Source organism: Brienomyrus brachyistius, chromosome 2, assembly GCF_023856365.1.
Source record: "Brienomyrus brachyistius isolate T26 chromosome 2, BBRACH_0.4, whole genome shotgun sequence".
Classification (NCBI taxonomy): domain Eukaryota; kingdom Metazoa; phylum Chordata; class Actinopteri; order Osteoglossiformes; family Mormyridae; genus Brienomyrus; species Brienomyrus brachyistius.
The window spans coordinates 40166863-40186168 of NC_064534.1; the positions used below are offsets into that span (position 1 = coordinate 40166863).

The 19306-nt window shown below is 44.2% G+C and overlaps 4 non-coding genes across 4 annotated transcripts; all 4 read left to right on the forward strand.

The window, feature by feature from the left end:
• The first annotated feature begins 10107 nt into the window (after positions 1 to 10107).
• LOC125737041 (5S ribosomal RNA) lies at positions 10108 to 10226 on the forward strand. Its single transcript, XR_007396308.1, has one exon. It is a non-coding gene; the product is annotated as a 5S ribosomal RNA (ribosomal RNA).
• A 1080-nt stretch (positions 10227 to 11306) lies between these two features.
• LOC125737043 (5S ribosomal RNA) lies at positions 11307 to 11425 on the forward strand. Its single transcript, XR_007396309.1, has one exon. It is a non-coding gene; the product is annotated as a 5S ribosomal RNA (ribosomal RNA).
• A 1077-nt stretch (positions 11426 to 12502) lies between these two features.
• LOC125735369 (5S ribosomal RNA) lies at positions 12503 to 12621 on the forward strand. Its single transcript, XR_007394665.1, has one exon. It is a non-coding gene; the product is annotated as a 5S ribosomal RNA (ribosomal RNA).
• Positions 12622 to 15228: 2607 nt separating this feature from the next.
• On the forward strand, positions 15229 to 15347 carry LOC125736021 (5S ribosomal RNA). The gene has a single exon (XR_007395304.1). It is a non-coding gene; the product is annotated as a 5S ribosomal RNA (ribosomal RNA).
• Positions 15348 to 19306: the final 3959 nt, after the last annotated feature.

Here is a 19306-nt window from a genome sequence, read left to right on the forward strand (position 1 = left end):
CTGCTGCAGCCAATGATCATGCCCAGTTCAGAGGTGAATGTGAACTATTTTCCTGTGTTAGTACATAATGAGTCAGTACGAGACATGGTTCTTCCAGTGGGAACTGTGATGGGCAATTTATGCCCTGCAGATCCTGTGATGCCTGCTGTGCAGCCTCAGTGTAATGCTAGGACTGAGGTCCCATCAGCGTTTGACTCTAATCTTATTGATTTCGGTGAGTCGCCCATTCCAGAGCGATGGAAATCCCGGCTACGGGGTAAGCTGGCTGAGAGAGCCCGTGTGTTTTCTCTCCATGAGTGGGATGTGGGACTGGCGAAAGGAGTAGAACATCACATCAGGTTATCTGACACAAGACCATTTCGAGAGAGATCGCGGCGACTAGCGCCCGCAGATATCGAGGATGTACGTAGACACCTTCGAGAACTTTTGAAAGCTGGCATTATTAACACTAGATTTACCGAGTTTTTATTCTCTGCTGAGAGTCCCAAGGTGTTTGTCACCCCTGCTGTGATTTTCGCAGGTCTTCAGCCCCATCCTCCTCCTGCTTTTGTTGTGCAAACACACCCATTACCTGTGAGGCCTGGCGCATTTGCATTTTTTACTCAGAGTAGCTCAAATCCAAGGCAGGCTAAACCTCTGTGTGTGACATGGAAACCTTCACAAAAGTCTGCCATATCTATACCAAATATCCCACACGCTGACTGACCTGCAAATATGAAAGACGCACATTCACAAAATATATGGAAACACAAGTCTGTGTTATTTATAAAACAAATTGAGTGAAAATAGAATGAAAAGTTGCTAATAGAATGAAATGAATAAAATGAAAACATGCTAACACTTCAGTCTCCAATGCATGTTTGTATATAAATGTCATAAGCTGAGTGAAGTCATGGTCCATGGTTTTTGACATGCTCATACACATACAGAATAAAATGTCATTTCATTTTCATTGGCCATCACTGAATTATAACACCAAAAGTGAATTTTGTTTTTGTGTGATCTCTCCAGCTTTGCATGTTTGGCTGTTCATGTAAAAATTGATGTATCCGTGCCTCAGTTCCAGGTTCATCTCTTCGTCATCTTTCTGCCTTTTGTCTCAGTGGTTACTGTCCCACACAGTCTGTCTATCTTTCAAAGTCTGTGTTTGCAGCGTTTGAAAACCCAGTGACCATCATCCCTGTATTTGGCAATGGAGTTCCTTGGCTAGAAGAATCGGAAACAATCTTCTTTTTCCTTTCCACCCTGTAGATGCTTTGTACAGAACGTAGGCATTCACCGCCACCAAGTCCAGCATGTTGTAAAACACAGCTACTGGCCACTTGCTTGTTGCTGCTCGTACTGAATACATGCGCGCCATTCTAAACACTGACGTGGAGAATTCCTCTCCCTGTGCAGTGTCCTTTGCCAATGGAGGAAGTTCACGGCAAACGTTATTCACCATGCCCAGTAAAGTGAAGCAGTCTGTGTGACAGTGACAGTGAGGTGAAGAAATTGTCCATTGTGACATTTCTCCCGTCATCCAGAAATGACTCCATCAGACTCATGACCACGTTCTCTGCCAGCCTTCACCAAGAACTGTGCTGAAAGTTTCACTCCAGGAGAACACATGAACATAGATGTACAGCTGTTCTCGACCAAGGTTCATTGTCCATGCAGTATATTTACATTTACATTTACAGGATTTGGCAGACGCCCTTAGCCAGAGCGACTTACATAAGTGCTTTGAGACTCTGCAATGAATTTCCGATGCTAGCTCAATAAGGACCCCAGCTACGAATACTATCTCTGAGAACGCCATTGAGTAGTGCAGAATTTTTATTTTATTTAATTTTTTTAAAACACACACCAGAAAAAGAGTCGAGTAAGAATATAGAAGTTCTACGTCAGGTATTTCTGAAAAAGAAAAGTTTTGAGTCGTCGCTTGAAGACACTCAAGGATTCAGCTGTTCGGACATCTAGGGGGAGTTCATTCCATCAATTAGGTGCCAGGACAGAGAAGAGCCGAGATGCGTGTCTTCCTTGTGCCTTGAGGGGAGGTGGGACCAGTCGAGCAGTGCTGGAGGATCGGAGAGATCATGGTGCAGAGCGGGGTGTGATGAGGTCCTTTAGGTAGGATGGTGCCAGAGAATTTTTGGCTTTGTATACGAGCATCAGTGTTTTGAATCTGATGCGTGCAGCTACAGGAAGCCAGTGGAGGGAGCGCAGCAAAGGAGTGGTGTGGGAGAACTTGGGAAGGATGAAAACAAGACGAGCAGCTGCATTCTGAATCAGTTGGAGGGGACGGATGGCGCTCAGTGGTAAACCCGCTAGAAGCGAGTTGCAGTAGTCAAGGCGTGAGATGACGAGGGACTGGACGAGTATCTGGGTAGCCTGGGTGGAAAGAAATGGACGTATCCTCCTGATGTTAAAGAGGAGAAACCGACAAGAGCGAGAAAGACTGGCGATATGTGAGGAAAATGACAACCGATCATCTATGGTAACTCCAAGGTTTCTAGCAGAAACCGAAGGACGGATCAGGGAGTTGTCAAAGGAGATCGCAAGGTCCTGGAGGGGGGATGAGTCAGCCGGGATGTAAAGCAACTCAGTTTTACTAGTTTTGAGTTTTAGCTGGTGAGTGGTCATCCAAGATGAGATGTCTGCCAAGCATGTAGAGATCTTAGTGGAGACATGAGTGTCTGAGGGAGGGAAGGAGAGGATGAGTTGAGTGTCATCGGCATAGCAGTGGTAGGAGAAGCCATGTGAGGATATAACTTCGCCAAGAGATTTAGTGTAGAGGGAGAATAGGAGAGGGCCAAGAACCGAGCCCTGAGGGACACCGGTGGAAAGACAACGTGGAGTAGATGTGGATCCATTCCATGTCACTTGGTATATCGCATCCAAGCCGGACAAATTTGGGATCAAGTTCTGGATGGCCACGGATTTGGAGACCAAATACGTCTGCAACGTGTCCCCTAACTTGGGAAAGGACCCCAGTCACCAGAAAAGGGAGAGGCTGGCAGAGAACATGGTCATGAGTCTGATGGAGCCATTTCTGGATGACGGGAGAAATGTCACAACGGACAATTTCTTCACCTCACTGGCACTGTCACACAGACTGCTTCAGCGCAAAACAACACTACTGAGCACAGGGAATAAAGTTTGGTATGAACTTCCTCCAATTTCAAAGGACACTGCACAGCAAGAGGAATTCTCCGCGTCAGTGCTTAGAAGTGGCAGTGTCTCCTTGACAATTTATGCACCTAAAAAAACAAGATTGTGTGTGTTCTGAGTTCCTTGGACCAAGATGTGGCGATCTGTGAAGGCAGAAAGAGGAAACCCAACACGATAACAGACTATAACCACATGAAGGTATGTGAATGTGTGTATAATTTTACATCAGTGCTACAATGTTTTCTGATATGTACTATACAGGCCTATATAGAAAGAAGGTAGAAAAAAAGCAAATACACTCATGACTCTCTCTCTCTCTGCTGTTATAGTGTGGTGTAAATGTGTTGGACCAAATGGCGCGCATGTATTCCGTAAGAGCAGCAACATGCAGGTGGCCAGTAGCTGTATTTTACAACATGCTGGACCTGGTGGTGGCAAATTCCTACGTTCTGTACAAGGCATGTACAGGGTGGGAAGGCAAAAGAAGATTATTTTTGAGTCATCTAGCCAAGGAACTCCATTGCCAATTTATGCCACAAAAGGCTATGGGGACAGAGGAAGGCTGCTGCTGTGCCAGGACTTGTATGGACAACTCAGTGTCAGGTACAGGAGAACTGCAACAGAAACCGCAGCAGGTTTACCAGTGCAAAGTGTTACAAATTCACTTGCGCCAAATGCAGGGATGATGGTCACTGGGTCTGCAAACACTGCAAAGTTTGAAACACTAAATTTTTTTTATAAATAAAACAGACTTGTGCTTCCATATATTTTGTGAATGTGTGTCTTTCATATTTGCAGGTCAGTCAGCATGTGGGATATTTGGTATAGATATGGCAGACTTTTGTGAAGGTTTCCATGTCACACACAGAGGTTTAGCCTGCCTTGGATTTTAGCTGCTCTGAGTAAAAAAATGCAAATGTGCCAGGCCTCACAGGTAATGGGTGTGTTTGCACAACAAAAGCAGGAGGACAATGGCCCAAGAAACTCTCAGCAGGGATGCTAGTAGGTGTTAGGCCCAGGGAATTTACGCAAATTTGCGTAGATTTGGCAGTTCTAGTGTTAAGGAGTCTCGTAGCCCCTACGCCTCTCCAATAGTTGTAGCCAGAAAGAAGAATGGTAGTGTTAGAATGTGCATAGACTATAGAACACTAAATAGTCGAACAGTGCCTGATCAATACACCACTCCTCGCATCGATGACGCGCTGGATTGCCTAACAGGGAGTCGGTGGTTTTCTGTGTTGGATCTAAGGTCAGGATACTATCAGATTGCTATGGCAGAATCTGACAAGGAAAAAACTGCCTTTATTTGCCCACTAGGATTTTATCAATTTGAAAGAATGCCGCAGGGTATCACAGGAGCCCCAGCAACATTCCAACGGCTGATGGAACGGGCTGTGGGGGATATGAACCTGCTACAGGTGTTGGTTTACCTGGATGACCTGATAGTCTTTGGGAAGACCTTGGAAGAACATGAGGAACGGCTTCTCAAAGTACTTGACCGACTAGACGAGGTTGGACTCAAACTCTCTCTGGACAAGTGCCAGTTTTGCCAACCAAAGGTTAGATATGTAGGGCACATAATATCGGTTGACGGCATTGCTACTGATCCAGAGAAAGTAAAGGCTGTCACTCACTGGCCGTGGCCTACTGATCTAAAATCTCTGAGATCCTTTTTGGGGTTCTGCGGTTATTATAGGAGGTTTGTGGCAAATTATTCTGCTGTTGTCCGACCTCTTACTGAACTAACCAAAGGGTATGCACCTACCCAGAAAGGCAAGAGGCCAGACCAGGAAAAGAAGAAAGTCTATCTGAAAGAGTCAGTGCCATTTGGAGATCGGTGGGACCAGGCTTGCACTGATGCCTTCCACCGAATCATTCAGTGCCTCACTAATGCGCCAGTTCTTGCATTTGCTGACCCAAACAAGCCTTACATATTGCACACAGATGCTAGCTTGAAAGGGCTAGGGGCGGTATTGTACCAAGAACATCCAGAAGGGCTCAGGCCTGTGGCCTTTGCCAGCCGGAGAGTGAGTGCTACTGAACAGCGCTATCCTGTGCACCAGTTGGAATTTTTAGCACTAAAGTGGGCAGTGGTGGATAAATTTCACGATTACCTCTATGGGGCTAAATTCACTGTCCGGACGGACAATAACCCCCTAACCTATGTACTAACAACGGCCAAGCTAAATGCAGCCGGACATCGGTGGTTGGCTGCCTTAGCCACGTATGATTTCAATATCCAGTACCGACCTGGCAAAGCCAATGTGGATGCTGACCTGCTTTCCAGAAACATGGCCAAGGAGGCATGGAGAAGAGACTGTGAGGAGGTACCTCAGATAGGGGTAAAATCCATCTGTCAGAGGATCGGTGGTACGGAGTTGTATGGAATACCGCCCCGATATGTGGATCAACTGGGAGCTTCTCCGGAGTGTATCCCTGAGGTGTTCGCTTTCCCTACTCACATTTCTCTGGGTTCCTTGAGACAGTTGTCCAAAGCTGAATTAGTAGCAGCTCAGAAGAAGGATGATGTCCTACAGAGTGTGATGAGAGCTATGCAGGAAGGAAAGTGGCCAGGTGACAAAGGAACTGCTCCTGAACTGATGTGGTTTAAGAGAGAAAAAAACCGACTTGTGTTGCAAGATGGGTTGTTGCAAAGGACGAGCAAAAGACCTTCTGGAGAACGGGTAACACAGCTGGTGCTGCCGACTGAGTTCCGAGAGGAAGTCCTGCACTCCTTACATGATGATATGGGGCATCTGGGAGTTGATAGAACGATAGATTTGCTACGTGGTAGATTCTATTGGCCCAAGATGGCGATGGATGTGGAACAGTATGTCAAAGACTGTGGAGAGTGTGTTACGCGGAAAACACCTTGCAAGAGGGTTGCACCCCTGCATCAGATTGTAAGTAGTGGCCCAATGGACCTGGTTTGTATAGATTTTCTCTCCATGGAACCAGATTCAAGGGGAATCAGGGATGTATTGGTCGTGACTGATCATTTTACGCGATACGCCCAGGCATTTCCTACAAGGAATCAAAAAGCCCTCACAGTGGCTAAAGTCCTTTTAGAAAAGTACTTTGTGCATTATGGTCTGCCAAGCCGAATACATTCCGACCAAGGGAGAGACTTTGAAAGTCGGGTTATTCGAGAGCTTCTGATGATATTGGGGGTACGGAAATCCCGGACCACTCCCTATCATCCTCAAGGAGATCCTCAACCTGAGAGATTTAACCGCACGTTACTCTCAATGTTAGCGACACTGGGGCATGACAAGAGAAGGTCGTGGAGTCAGCATGTCCCCTATGTCGTCCATGCCTACAACAGTACAAGATGTGACGCCACTGGATACTCCCCATATCTGTTGATGTTTGGCAGAGAAGCTAGGCTGCCAGTGGACCTTTGTTTTGGTACCTCACCGGATGGAACAGGAGACAAACAACATTGCCGGTATGTAGAAAAGCTGAGAGAAGATCTGCAGAAGGCCTATGAGCTCGCACGCAAATCTGCAGACAAGGCACATCAAAGAAACAAAAGAGGCTATGACAGGAAAGTGTGTTTCCAGACTATTAATACGGGTGACAGAGTGCTTCTCCGGAATCTGGGGTTGAGAGGCAAACACAAACTTGAAAGTCGCTGGAGCTCTGTGCCATATATTGTGGTGGGGAAATTACCTAACTTGCCTGTGTACAGAGTGAAGCCTGAAGGTGGGAGGGAGGTTATAAAGACAATACACCGAGATCATCTCTTACCTATCAGTCAGTCTATGAGAATTCCAGAAGCTGAAGGTCGGGAACAGTCACCTGTAAGACCGAAGACAAGACTACAAAGAACAACAGTCAGACCCGAAAGAAAGGCACAAAGCGTACAGGACAGGGAACTAGATGATACTGATTCATCTTCGGACAGGAACTATGGAAGGACTCGTAGATCGTACAGGCAGAGTCTGCATAAACTTTTACCTAGGAGGACCTTTGGGGAGTCACAGGCTGTGGGGTTCTGTGATGAGGACCGTGAACCAGCAGTCCCAGAGAAAGGTGACGAGGAAGAGGTACTCTCTAGCCCTAATGAGGAGGAATGTTCACTGTATGAGGAATCTGAGGAAGTTTCAGGCATTGATGAGTGTCAAAGCTCTGCTCCGGATAAAGAGTTTCAATCAGATAGGGATGAGGCCGTGGCGCACACCCCTGAGTTGGATCAAACTGACTCAGAACTGGAACAGGAAGATTATCCTATGCCCATTAGTGTTCCTAGGACAAAACGTAGATCAGTTGCTAAGGAAGACGGAAATCTTAGGCGTAGATCTAGCTCTAAAAGACAAGTGAGGCCTGTGATTCGTTTAACGTATGATGAACCAGGTAAGGCTAGTAATCAGCCAATAAAGATTTTCCACAAGGGGATTATTATTAAGTTAGGTTATTAAAATAATTGGTTACTCTAGAACAAATCCTTTTGTTATTCTATGTGTCAGTTGTCTCATGAGGACATGCAGACGTTTAGAAGGGGGAGGATGTAACCCGTGGAAGAAATAATTATAGTTAATATAAGTTCATATAATTTAATAAAGGGTTAGATTTATAATGCTAGTATTGAAAGGTTAACCAATTCTGCACATAAAGAAAAAATGTGTTCATGTATTGTTCTGTGCTTAATGTTATAATATTGTTTGGTATTGTAAGAATATAATTGGAATGTGTAATGTGTATTACCTAACCGGTGAACCAATGAGAAGGGAGTATGTGTCTGAGGGTGGAAGGAAGTACGATGTAAGGAGGAGGGACAAGAGAGGAGACAGAGGCGGGAAGGAGGAGAGTTAATGGTGAAGTACACGGAGAGTGTATTTGCTAAAACCGCCTGTAAAAGTTCACATAAATGATCGGCTAGATCATTTAAAAGTAACTCTACGGGTGGGAAAGTTTGTCGGTGGGTAAGTGTAACTTCGGAGTGAAGTTAACGGCTTAGGACACTGACAAAAGTTAAGAGAGTCAGCGCACGGTGGCTAAAAGTGCCTATGGTGGACGGAGCTGCAAAGTTAGCGGACAGCTAACATCGCGAGTGCCGTGCCAGCGACCCAGAGGACACCGGATTCGCCGAACTGTGGCACTGGACTCATCTAACCTAGCGACGGACGGGACTGACGGAACGGACGGATGCCGATGGAGTCTCCTCATCTTCATAGTAAAGGATTTCCATTTCTTTGATTCAGTGGTATCCCGAAGATTCAGGTACCTGGTTATTTTATAGTGGAAGTCGCCATTTCGCGAATCTACAGCGCACACGAGCGGCGGACAGGCCTGCAACGGTGAACATTTGGGGTTTATGTTTCTAAATTTACGCCTGCTTTATGTTATTTGAACGAATAAGTTTAAGAATTACGGAATATTGATTTATGTGTAGGAGAACCAGTAGTTTGAATTTGATTTAAGGTAACGCAATGGGAATGATTTACAACTGGAAAAGTGTGTTAAATTGTTAAGGCATGTGATTAAGTTTCATTGTAGTAAATACTGATATTGTTGTTTTATATTGCTGTGTGTGTATTTCTCTGAATGAGTGCATTATTGGTTATACTTTGCATACTGGTAGTAGGTATTTTAAGGGTACCAATATTTCTGGGGAAGATACATTTACAATGATTAGTTAGCAAGCATAGTTGTAAGTAAAACAGGTAACTATATATCTTTTGGAGGTTTATACCCTGGGTTTAATATTAGTTTTCATAGGGGCGTTGATACATATAGTCCCATGGACAACAAAGCTTCTAAATTTGATAAGTAAGGTAAATTATTTATTAGTAAGAGATTACACCCCTTACCAAGGGACCTGGGGTAGCTACCCCTATTTAACGCCAGGAGAGCAAAGGGGCGCTACATAAGCTTTTCTCACTTTTACTTTATACAGGGGGCGCTCCACTTCACGATTAATTTAAATCTATCACTCCCCTTCCATTTTACTATTTTATATATATATTTTTTTTTCTCTCATTCATAAAGGCAGCTTTTACACACGGTTTTACTCTAAATACTTCCTGGTAATTCTAGGTGCTGTAAGCTGTCCGTGCCTTTATTCCACCAGGGCGCGATCTTCTCACAAACTTGAAGACTGTCACTCCCCATTCACGTTTTACAACTTATTGTTAATGATAAAGAGACAGCTTTTTACACACAGTTTTAAACAAAGTACTGATATTATTCCTCTTCAACTGACCGCTTTGTTTTCTATGCAAAAACCACTTCGCCACAGAAGACTCAATATTATTGGCATAGCAAGTTCTGCTCTTCTCCTTTCAAAACTTGCTAAAAGCTGTATTTAAAAGAACAGATTGGCCGGGGTAATTCACACCCTTCAATGCCAGCTTAATGTTTAGGTTAGTGGGAATGACAGAGGAATTAGGGATGGAAACTTCTTTGCTGGTGGTAGAAGCGGTCTGGTGAATTTTTAGAGAGAAGAGGCCGTCGATTTTTGAATGTAGAAAATTGTTCTGGCTGCAGCCTGCAGTATGGACTTGTTGGTGTGTGTAGCTCCCAGTGTTCTGACAGCGCGACGTTTTGGGGAAGCATGTGATTCAGCAGCTACCAGTGGGCTTCGTGCGGCGGAGATTTTGTGGCTGTTAGCGGAGTTGATAACAGAGGGTCGTTAAGAGAAGCCTGCATGCAGTAGGCAAAGGAGTAATGTTTGCCGGCGGGGGACGTGCGGCGATTAACCTGTGCGGTAGTGAAAAGGAGTTAAAAAGAAGGAAGTGTGCGGATGCGGAAAGAATGGAATAATTGTGGTAGGCTGCCGGCTGAGTAGTTTGGTGAATGTTTGGTGTGGGTCCGGCGCTGCCGATTGGATGGTGGGGCTGCAGTGTGAGTCAGATAAAAAAAAAAAAAAAGAACATTAGTAGTATCCAATGGGACCAACTGGCATGTATAGAGGCGTGTAATACAAAAGGGCTGTTTTCGGTAGCATCTCTTGCTTACGGCCATACCACCCTGAACACGCCTGATCTAGTCTGATCTCGGAAGCTAAGCAGGGTAAGGTCTGGTTAGTACTTGGATGGGAGACCGCCTGGGAATACCAGGTGCTGTAAGCTTTTCTCACTTTTACTTTATACAGGGGGCGCTCCACTTCACGATTAATTTAAATCTATCACTCCCCTTCCATTTTACTATTTTATATATATATATTTTTTTTCTCTCATTCATAAAGGCAGCTTTTAGAAACCGTTTTACTCTAAATACTTCCTGGTAATTCTAGGTGCTGTAAGCTGTTTGTGCCTTTATTCCACCAGGGCGCGATCTTCTCACAAACTTGAAGACTGTCACTCCCCATTCACGTTTTACAACTTATTGTTGATGATAAAGAGACAGCTTTTTACACACAGTTTTAAACAAAGTACTGATATTATTCCTCTTCAACTGACCGCTTTGTTTTCTATGCAAAAACCACTTCGCCACAGAAGACTCGATATTATTGGCATAGCAAGTTCTGCTCTTCTCCTTTCAAAACTTGCTAAAAGCTGTATTTAAAAGAACAGATTGGCCAGGGTAATTCACACCCTTCAATGCCAGCTTAATGTTTAGGTTAGTGGGAATCACAGAGGAATTAGGGATGGAAACTTCTTTGCTGGTGGTAGAAGCGGTCTGCTGAATTTTTAGAGAGAAGAGGCCGTCGATGTTTGAATGTAGAAAATTGTTCTGGCTGCAGCCTGCAGTATGGACTTGTTGGTGTGTGTAGCTCCCAGTGTTCTGACAGCGCGACGTTTTAGGGAAGCATGTGATTCAGCAGCTACCAGTGGGCTTCGTGCGGCGGAGATTTTGTGGCTGTTAGCGGAGTTGATAACAGAGGGTCGTTAAGAGAAGCCTGCATGAGGTAGGCAAAGGAGTAATGTTTGCCGTCGGGGGACGTGCGGCGATTAACCTGTGCGGTAGTGAAAAGGAGTTAAAAAGAAGGAAGTGTGCGGATGCGGAAAGAATGGAATAATTGTGGTAGGCTGCCGGCTGAGTAGTTTGGTGAATGTTTGGTGTGGGTCCGGCGCTGCCGATTGGATGGTGGGGCTGCAGTGTGAGTCAGATAAAAAAAAAAAAAAAAGAACATTAGTAGTATCCAATGGGACCAACTGGCATGTATAGAGGCGTGTAATACAAAAGGGCTGTTTTCGGTAGCATCTCTCGCTTACGGCCATACCACCCTGAACACGCCTGATCTAGTCTGATCTCGGAAGCTAAGCAGGGTAAGGTCTGGTTAGTACTTGGATGGGAGACCGCCTGGGAATACCAGGTGCTGTAAGCTTTTCTCACTTTTACTTTATACAGGGGGCGCTCCACTTCACGATTAATTTAAATCTATCACTCCCCTTCCATTTTACTATTTTATATATATATATTTTTTTCTCTCATTCATAAAGGCAGCTTTTACACACGGTTTTACTCTAAATACTTCCTGGTAATTCTAGGTGCTGTAAGCTGTCCGTGCCTTTATTCCACCAGGGCGCGATCTTCTCACAAACTTGAAGACTGTCACTCCCCATTCACGTTTTACAACTTATTGTTAATGATAAAGAGACAGCTTTTTACACACAGTTTTAAACAAAGTACTGATATTATTCCTCTTCAACTGACCGCTTTGTTTTCTATGCAAAAACCACTTCGCCACAGAAGACTCAATATTATTGGCATAGCAAGTTCTGCTCTTCTCCTTTCAAAACTTGCTAAAAGCTGTATTTAAAAGAACAGATTGGCCGGGGTAATTCACACCCTTCAATGCCAGCTTAATGTTTAGGTTAGTGGGAATCACAGAGGAATTAGGGATGGAAACTTCTTTGCTGGTGGTAGAAGCGGTCTGGTGAATTTTTAGAGAGAAGAGGCCGTCGATTTTTGAATGTAGAAAATTGTTCTGGCTGCAGCCTGCAGTATGGACTTGTTGGTGTGTGTAGCTCCCAGTGTTCTGACAGCGCGACGTTTTGGGGAAGCATGTGATTCAGCAGCTACCAGTGGGCTTCGTGCGGCGGAGATTTTGTGGCTGTTAGCGGAGTTGATAACAGAGGGTCGTTAAGAGAAGCCTGCATGCAGTAGGCAAAGGAGTAATGTTTGCCGGCGGGGGACGTGCGGCGATTAACCTGTGCGGTAGTGAAAAGGAGTTAAAAAGAAGGAAGTGTGCGGATGTGGAAAGAATGGAATAATTGTGGTAGGCTGCCGGCTGAGTAGTTTGGTGAATGTTTGGTGTGGGTCCGGCGCTGCCGATTGGATGGTGGGGCTGCAGTGTGAGTCAGATAAAAAAAAAAAAAAGAACATTAGTAGTATCCAATGGGACCAACTGGCATGTATAGAGGCGTGTAATGCAAAAGGGCTGTTTTCGGTAGCATCTCTCGCTTACGGCCATACCACCCTGAACACGCCTGATCTAGTCTGATCTCGGAAGCTAAGCAGGGTAGGGTCTGGTTAGTACTTGGATGGGAGACCGCCTGGGAATACCAGGTGCTGTAAGCTTTTCTCACTTTTACTTTATACAGGGGGCGCTCCACTTCACGATTAATTTAAATCTATCACTCCCCTTCCATTTTACTATTTTATATATATATATTTTTTTTCTCTCATTCATAAAGGCAGCTTTTAGAAACCGTTTTACTCTAAATACTTCCTGGTAATTCTAGGTGCTGTAAGCTGTTTGTGCCTTTATTCCACCAGGGCGCGATCTTCTCACAAACTTGAAGACTGTCACTCCCCATTCACGTTTTACAACTTATTGTTGATGATAAAGAGACAGCTTTTTACACACAGTTTTAAACAAAGTACTGATATTATTCCTCTTCAACTGACCGCTTTGTTTTCTATGCAAAAACCACTTCGCCACAGAAGACTCGATATTATTGGCATAGCAAGTTCTGCTCTTCTCCTTTCAAAACTTGCTAAAAGCTGTATTTAAAAGAACAGATTGGCCAGGGTAATTCACACCCTTCAATGCCAGCTTAATGTTTAGGTTAGTGGGAATCACAGAGGAATTAGGGATGGAAACTTCTTTGCTGGTGGTAGAAGCGGTCTGCTGAATTTTTAGAGAGAAGAGGCCGTCGATGTTTGAATGTAGAAAATTGTTCTGGCTGCAGCCTGCAGTATGGACTTGTTGGTGTGTGTAGCTCCCAGTGTTCTGACAGCGCGACGTTTTGGGGAAGCATGTGATTCAGCAGCTACCAGTGGGCTTCGTGCGGCGGAGATTTTGTGGCTGTTAGCGGAGTTGATAACAGAGGGTCGTTAAGAGAAGCCTGCATGAGGTAGGCAAAGGAGTAACCTTTAACCCTGATGATATATCACTGCTATCTCGGTTAGAAGACTGTCTATTAGATATCCAGTGCTGGATGGCAAAAAATTTCCTTATGTTAAACACAGAAAAAACAGAAGTTCTGGTAATTGGTCCCAAGGCTGCTAGAAATAAGTTCCACCACCTCAACGTTGGTAACCTTCCTACACAACCTAACATGGTAGTTAGAAATCTTGGCGTTCTTGTCGATTCAGATCTATGCTTTGATGCTCACATAAGAAGTATTACTAGAACTGCATTTTATCATCTACGGAACATAGCCAAGCTTCGTAAGATGCTCTCACTTAATGATGCAGAAAAACTAATACATGCCTTCGTAAGTTCCAGACTGGATTACTGTAATGCCCTCCTATCGGGTTGCCCGTCTGGATCCTTGCATAAACTTCAGATGGTACAGAATGCTGCAGCCAGAGTTCTAACAAACACTAAAAAATTTGATCATATTACACCGGTCTTATCCTCTCTTCATTGGCTGCCAGTTAAGTCTCGAATTGACTATAAAATACTGCTATTAACTTATAAAGCACTAAATGGCCTTGCACCAGAATACCTTAGTGAACTGCTGACCACATACAACCCTCCACGCTTGCTTCGCTCTCAAGCCATGGGATATCTGTTAGTGCCTAGGGTAGAAAGAGCTACGGCAGGCTGCAGAGCTTTCTCCTACAAAGCTCCTCTGCTGTGGAATGGTCTTCCACCGGATGTGCGGGTTTCAGGTTCACTCTCAATATTCAAGTCCAGACTAAAAACACACCTGTTTAGTTTAGCGTATAGGGACACTAGTTCTAGCCCTAGCTAACTCTTCACTCCCAGTCAGACCTGTAGTGTGAGGTGTAGAGCTGGGTGGGGATCGGTGCCATTGGCTTTGGATGAACTGGATTGTCAGTGCTGTCACTCTAGCTTTGCAATCTCTTGTGGAACTGGAGTGCTGACATTTCAGGGACTCCCCATGCCGGCATTCCCACTTGCCTCTCCCTCCTACTGATGCTGCCATAGCCATATCTGCCGGAGCTTGCAGATTGCACTTCATATTGTACTCACCTAGCTTTTAGCACTGCCAATAGCCTCCTCTACTATGCCTAATTGTACATTTTATTTCCCCTACTCCTCCTGGGGGTGATGCCTGGAGACCTCAATCTATCAAGATATCCAGCACACCCGACCACCACCAGTGACGTCCCTGCATCCAGCTCGCCGTTCTGTTCTTCCGTGTATGACCCGCTGCCTTACCTCTGGTTGCCTGGCAATTGGAAGAAGACTCGGCTTCGGCTCTCTCTATTTGACTATCCCTGCCGGCCCCTGGAGGATGGGCTTCCCCTTTGAGTCTGGTCCCTCTCAAGGTTTCTTCCTTCTAGGGAGTTTTTCCTTGCCACTGTCGCCTATGGCTTACTCACTGGGGGCTTTGGGTGAGGATACTGTAAAGCGCTTTGAGACAATGTAATGTTGTGATAATGCGCTATATAAAAATAAATTTGTTGTTGTTTGTTGTTGTTGAGTAATGTTTGCCGTCGGGGGACGTGCGGCGATTAACCTGTGCGGTAGTGAAAAGGAGTTAAAAAGAAGGAAGTGTGCGGATGCGGAAAGAATGGAATAATTGTGGTAGGCTGCCGGCTGAGTAGTTTGGTGAATGTTTGGTGTGGGTCCGGCGCTGCCGATTGGATGGTGGGGCTGCAGTGTGAGTCAGATAAAAAAAAAAAAAGAACATTAGTAGTATCCAATGGGACCAACTGGCATGTATAGAGGCGTGTAATGCAAAAGGGCTGTTTTCGGTAGCATCTCTCGCTTACGGCCATACCACCCTGAACACGCCTGATCTCGTCTGATCTCGGAAGCTAAGCAGGGTAGGGTCTGGTTAGTAGTTGGATGGGAGACTGCCTGGGAATACCAGGTGCTGTAAGCTTTTCTCACTTTTACTTTATACAGGGGGCGCTCCACTTCACGATTAATTTAAATCTATCACTCCCCTTCCATTTTACTATTTTATATATATTTTTTTTTTTTCTCTCATTCATAAAGGCAGCTTTTACACACCGTTTTACTCTAAATACTTCCTGGTAATTCTAGGTGCTGTAAGCTGTTCGTGCCTTTATTCCACCAGGGCGCGATCTTCTCACAAACTTGAAGACTGTCACTCCCCATTCACGTTTTACAACTTATTGTTAATGATAAAGAGACAGCTTTTTACACACAGTTTTAAACAAAGTACTGATATTATTCCTCTTCAACTGACCGCTTTGTTTTCTATGCAAAAAGCACTTCGCCACAGAAGACTCGATATTATTGGCTGTTGGAGAAAGCGTCAGGCTTTCCACTCCAACTCTGCACACAGGACCAAACTACAATACAGTATATGTTGGAGAAAGCGACAGGCTTTCCACTCCAACTCTGTACACACCATTAATTACGAGACAACACACTTAGAGTTTTACTTGCACAAGGGTAACCAGACTCTCTGCATGGTAGGCTACAAAGGAATGTGTTACAAAGGGTGGTTCCCCTTGGCACCTTTATTTATAGTCAATGGGGGGCAGGGGTCTTGGAGTGAGAACAAAGAAAAGACTGTGAGAGTAAGAAGAAGTTCTGGTTTTCCTCAGGTAGACAACTATTTAAACACGTGCTCAGGATACGTGTAAACTAATATAATCTAAAGTATGAAGGTAAAGAAAAACAAAATAATGTATATACATATTTACACTCATTGCTGATTATACAGAAATGATAACAAATGATTACTAACAGTTTCTTCAACCTAACAGTCCCTCCTGTTTATCATGACAGTATGATCAGAAGCATCAGTATTGTACAAATTGCAAAAACACTTTCAGCACAACCGTCATTCAGATCACATCATCATCATTATTAAGAGGGCTAGACAAGGTTAGTAAATCCATTCGTTCTTCTGCAGTGTATAGCAGAAAAACAGAACTAAAAGTATGTTGTATCATGGAACGGAGGCAGGGTATAATACAAATGAAACAACAACATACAAATAATAATGTAACAAGAATGGGGAGTGAGAACTTTAGCAGTAACTGCCACCAGGACCCAGTGAGAAACCAGTCCAACCATGAGGGACTGGCATGGGGATCCAGGGACATATGTGTACAGACATAACAGTTAGTTAAATTGTCTTTCTTTGCTGAATCATAAACATAACGATACCAGTAATTTTGTAGGAAAGGATGGGTCTCATTTGTGGAGATAGGTCTCAGGTGGGAACCATCATGTGTCCATCTAGGTGGGCGAAACACCTTCTCTGGTGAGTGCAGAAGCAGACCAACAATTCCCATAAAGAGAATTACACCGAGAGTTACCTTACCACATCCCCACCCAATCAGAGCCATTCTAAATGGAGTGCAGATCAGCTGTTTTCTTCACCGGGTTGAGACGTCAGTATCCTATTGATTGCTGCGCCTTTGACTTCCACTGCTACTCCGAAGGTACAGAGGTCTCTGATACGGGCTTGATGGGCTTACAGTGACTCTTATGTATCCAGGAAGGTCGCTCTGCTATTTTCACCGCTGTTGGTGTTGTGAGGAGGACTTGATAAGGTCCGTCCCACCGAGGTGTGCTCCACTCCTTTCGCAACAGGACCTTGACCAGGATCCAATCTCCTGGCTGCAGATTATCCTGTTGAACAGAAACAGAATTTACTGGCAGACTACTGGGGTTATGTTTTTGTTGTGATGATAATAGCTTACGCATCCAATCGGCTAACGTATTTTCTCTGTCTGCTTTCCCTATATCACTCATTTCGGTTGCTAAGGGAAACGGTCTACCATACACTATTTCAAATGGTGTCAATCCTGCAGGAGTGGGAGTTATTCTCATCCATAATTTTACTAGAGACAAACATTCTGGCCACGGTCTTTTTGTCTCTTCCATTGTCTTTCTGAGCCTTGTTTTAATGGTGCCGTTGGTCCTTTCCACTAAGCCTGCGCTCTGGGGGTGATAAGCGCAATGATTTTTGAGTGCTTGTGAGTCCCATTGTCCGATCTTATAATATGAGGTATGCCATAGGTAGGGAAATAATGGCCTACCAAACATTTTGCAACGGTCATTGCATCACAGTGTTTTACAGGGTATATTTCTACCCACTTAGAAAAGGTGTCTATAATGACTAGACAGTACTTCTTCCCTTGTGACCAAGATAATTCAATGAAATCCATATGTACAATTTTAAATGGATACTCAGCTGCGGGAAACTGGCCACGTTTTGGCCTTATGTTGCCTTGTGCATTGTGTTTACAGCAAATTAAGCAAGCTCGACAAAATTGTTTTGCATAATCAGAAAAATTTATAGTATAAAAGTATTGTTGAATAATATGTACCATCCCTCCTGTTGAGACATGGGTGTTTCCATGGCTCACTAAGGCAGCTGTCTTGTATAAATTTTTTGGTAGGATGGGCTTGTCATTCATATAATAAGTTTTTCCTTGCTGTATTGCTCCTCTCTTAATCCAGCTCTGTATTTCTGTTTTAGGTGCATGAGTCTGTGCATCACATAGTACATCACTATCTATCAACAAGACATCTGTAACATTTAAGGCAGGTTGTTTTTGTGCAGCACCTTTCGCCGTCATGTCCGCAAAACTGTTTCCTTTAGCTATTGCGGAAGCATCAGTTTGGTGTGCCTTACATTTGCATATCGCAAGGCAATATGGTAATTGCACAACATCTAACAACCTGAGTAATAGGTTCGTATGAGTTAAAGATGTTCCTTGCGATGTCTTGAATCCTCTATTTTTCCACACTCTTGCATGGTGATGAACAGCTCCAAACACATATTGACTATCAGTGTATATTGTAAGTGGCTTGTTTTTGAAGAGCTCGCATGCCCTAATTACAGCATAGAGTTCAGCCGCTTGTGCTGAACAAGCAGGGGGAAGTGCATCGGCCTCTAACACTTCAGTAGATGTAACTACAGCATATCCGACCTTGTTCTTCCCCATGTCATTTTTTGATGCTGATCCATCTACAAAAACAACTGTTGAATCTGGTATTGGGGTCTGTAAAATATCTGCTCTTGGTTTGGTTTGTTCTTCCACAACTGCTTTGCACGAATGTGGCTCTCCATCTTCCGCTGTCGGAAGAAGGGTGCTAGGGTTGAGAGGACCACATCGCTGTATTGTAATGTTTGACTGTGAAAGCAGGAGTGAGACTAGGGTCAGATGTCTAACATGTGTGAGGAATGGCAGTGGCGTCTGCAGTAAAACTAAAGAAACTGAATGTGGCACCTTCAAAGTGAGTGGGTGACACAACACTAATTCTGCTGATAATTTCACTGCTTCTGCAGCAGCTGCACATGCCTGCAAACACTGCGGAAAACCAGCTGCCACTGCATCTAATCGTTTAGAATAGAACGCTAATGGCCTCTCTTTTGCGCCGAATGGCTGTGTTAATACTGCCTTCATATACCCTTGATTTGCATCAACACATAGGGTAAATGGTTGTTGATAATCTGGCAGAGCAAGTGTCACATTAGTTTGTAACATCATTTTTAAGTTTGTGAATGCCAATTCTCCTTCTTTTGTCCACTGAATTTTATCTTTCAGTGCCATGTCCTTCCCATAAATCAGGGTTTGTAAATGTTGAACGAGTGCAGCATAATCAGGTAACCATTCCCTGCAATAATTGCAAAGTCCTAAGAAGGACATCATTTGCTGTTTAGTCTTTGGCTTTGGTGCCTCTTGTATTGCCTGTTTTCTAGTTTCTAATAACGATCGACCTTGTTGGGAGAGTTTATGTCCAAGATATATAACTTCCTCTCTGCAATACTGTAATTTTTGTTTTGATGCTTTATGTCCTGTATCATACAAATGCTGTAACACTAACAGTGTGGCTTCTTTGCAATGCTGT